Source organism: Brassica rapa, chromosome A02 (genome assembly GCF_000309985.2).
Source record: "Brassica rapa cultivar Chiifu-401-42 chromosome A02, CAAS_Brap_v3.01, whole genome shotgun sequence".
NCBI classification, from domain to species: Eukaryota; Viridiplantae; Streptophyta; class Magnoliopsida; order Brassicales; family Brassicaceae; genus Brassica; species Brassica rapa.
In genome coordinates this window covers 9,010,457-9,013,880 of record NC_024796.2, presented here as the reverse complement: position 1 = coordinate 9,013,880, position 3,424 = coordinate 9,010,457, and the positions used below count along the sequence as shown (strand labels likewise).

Genomic DNA, 3,424 nt, shown 5'->3' with positions numbered 1-3,424 from the left:
ACCAAATAAAGAGATTCAAACTATTTAGAAAACTAAAAAATGGTTATAAAATCTTCTCTATATTAAAAGGAATCAATCATCACGTGATGGTGGCCACCATGGGGGGGTCAAGTTGTCCATAAGAGAATATGGCCTATGCCTATAGTGTTGTTTGGTGAGAAAATACAAGACAATGGACAATGTGGGACCAGTCACAAGTGGCTTGAATCTCTTTATTTGCAATATAAAATGAATATTTGATTTTTACTAATTGAACATCTTTTACGATATCGAGTAGCATTTTGCGTACTAGCCAATGCAATGAAATCAATAGATTGTGATATTTGATTTTGTAGGGTTGAACAACTAAAATAAAGATTAAGGGTATGACTGGTTTTCCCGCTACCACCCGCAAACGCAGCTTTTGCGGTTGATAGCGGTTGCTGGCGTTTTGCAACAATCGCTCAAACCGCTCTAAACCGCTCTAAATCGCTCCAAATCGCTCTGAACCTCATAAATTCAAAAGCTGGTTCCAGCTAGCGTTTGCGGTTGCGGGCGTTTGCGGAAGGATAAAAAAAATTATTTTTTTCCAAAACAATATAAATACAAAAATAAAAAAATTCAATAAAAAAAATAAATTGAAATTATAAAAATGCTAAAATATATCAATTATATTATAATTAATATTATAAAACTTTAAAATAAAAATATTTTCTGTATTTTAAAAAAAATTAAACTATAACTTTCTAAATATAAATTTTATATTTATTATAATATTATTATTTTTGATATTTTTATAATTGTATAAAATGTAAATATTGTTAATTTATTATTTAACCGCTGCAGCATTTGGTAGTTAACCAGTCATAAGTATCCCGCAAACGCACCAATTTCTAACCGCAGAACCAGTCGTACAAATCTCTTAAAACCGCTAGAAACCGCAACCACCCGCATCCGCAAACTCCCGCAACCGCAACCGCAACCGCTGCGGTTGAACCAGTCAGGCCCTAAATCGAAATGATTACAATTTCTAAATATATATATAACTGAATAAAAAAGAGTACAAAAAGCGTGTTTGGAAAATAATATAAAGGAAAAGTTTCTCATCCGAGTTTTTTTACCTATATAACATTAATATAATTATGTCATGGATGAATTTGTTGTACACTCATAAGAAAGCAAAAAATAAAATAAAAATAAGAGTATTTAGGCTCTATACACACAGAAATTGTAGAAATTAGTAAAATGCCCCCGACACTGTTAAATTTTTTTTAATACCAAAACACCCCTACACAACTTCATCACCTATATGTACTTTTGATTTTCTGTCAGAGACTAGAACCTAAGACCTTATACTACACGCCATGCACTGGATTTCACTATTAGTCATAATGACGCCGAGGGTACATAAATAGGCAACAATTACATTTATTAGTAGTTTACCAATTGTGTTAAAAGTCACGACCTTTCATGTTTCTTTCTTCATAAACTCAACAATCTCTATTTTTTTCTCATTTTTTTCTCTGATACAGAGAAGCTAGAGAATCAAAACCTTTCATGCCTCTTTACCCTGCATCATCTAAGAGCATGTTGAAATAATTCGAGATTTGGAAGAATTTCTGGCATGTCCATGGGGTAGGATCTTGTTCGAAATGCTAGTTATCGGGATCAAGAAGAAAGACGAGATTCTACTTTCTCAAACTAGCGTTGCGTTGCCCGGATTTGTGGATGCGACTCAGCTTGTGTTTATGGTGGCAGTTCCTCAGATTAAAGAGGTTGTTCCACAGGTTGAACCGGTTGTGTTGATTAAGTCAAGACTCCGAGTCAGAGTCTGATTGCAACGATTTTCAAGTTGACGAAGAAGACGAGCCAGATGTTTCTAAACCAACCCCACCTCTAGCAGTAGTTTGATATTGCATAAACCCAACACACGTTAAAGCCCTTGATGAATAAGTTAAGGTTAGTAACTGTATAATAACGACTAATATTTTTTTGTAAATGTAAATAAAGATCTTACCAGCATCAATGTTCAAAAATGGTTAACTACTTCTGATGTTAGTCTTTATGTTAGATTAGCCGATACCCTTATAATGTCATAGTTACTAAATGATGCAGCGCCTATCGTATATATTTACCACTAAATATTTTGTTAGGTGAAGTAACAGAAAATAGCTGTAGCAGAGATACGCTAATGGATGAACGTAACAGAAAATAGCTGTAGAAGAGATAATTAACCGTTATTGTCGCTAGTTATTTAATTTGCTCCATGTTGCGTGTTAAAGGCTAACAAATGAAAACTATTATGAATGGTAACTGATACGATAAGTAATTACGGCTAATAATTATCATGTGTAGTAGTCGCCAAATGTAATGAATTATGCTGCACTATCCTGCTTGTGGCCACTACTTTAAAAAGTGTAGTTGATTTGATTGTTTGTGTTCACAGACTGAGGTGATATCCATGATTGAGGATACAACACACTTCCCGGATGACCTGATTTGGGATGACAAAATCGAAGACGAGACTGTTGTCAACCTTGTTCGAGGCCTCAGTGCAGCTGTTCTAACCCGTATGAGAGCAGAGAAGAAGCAAAAAGAAAAAGAAGCCAAAGAGAAGAATGAAAGAGAGAGCCAGCCGGTTTTCAAATTTTAGCGTACTTTATTAATGTTATCATTATAACCTAGACGTTAACCTTTTCAGTAGTCTCTAACTTTAAATAATATATATATATGATTTTGCAGTGATCCTTACGTGCTTAAGTTATCCAATTTTGTAATGATATCTCACCAGTTTCTTAAGATAATAGAAGTTATTATTATCCGAAGATGTTAACATGTAATATGAATACTTAACAACTAACAATTATATTTACTACTCTAACTGTTCTGTATACAATCACCTATGATAACACTTCTTCACAATTTGACAAAATTCTTATCTTCTTTGGCCTACCAGGATAACACTTTGTATTTGGAGGTGCTATGTTTTAGAGATCCAAGTGTGTAAACCTCTGGTGCATGTGTCATGTAATCTCCAGCTTGATCTAATCAAGTATAGATGCTGACTTTGGTTGCAGGTCAACTATTAAAATAACACATAAGTTTACAGTTATCAGATAAGATCAAATATTAACATTCAATATAAACTAATATTAACATTGTATGGTCAATGCCATACTTGATCATCTACACATAGACTTCCTCCGAATTTTTTCATATGTTTAGTGTACCTTCCACAGTTACCTAATAAAACTAGTGGAAAGAAAATATAATAGCTGCAGACCTACTTCTAAATAGTAACCTAGGATTGTACTTCATAAGATCACGCCAAATCAAACTCCTATCACTTTTTCTAGGGGTGGGCACTTTACCCGATATCCGAAGTGGCACCCGAACCCGATCCGAAAAACCCGAACCGAAATCCGAACCGAAGTAGCAAAATACC

General features: G+C 34.2%; 1 long non-coding RNA gene across 1 annotated transcript; it reads left to right on the top strand.

The window, feature by feature from the left end:
- Positions 1–915: 915 nt before the first annotated feature.
- On the top strand, positions 916–2,804 carry LOC117132153. Its single transcript, XR_004455654.1, has 2 exons — positions 916–1,938; positions 2,426–2,804. It is a non-coding gene; the product is annotated as an uncharacterized LOC117132153 (long non-coding RNA).
- The last annotated feature ends 620 nt before the right edge of the window (positions 2,805–3,424 follow it).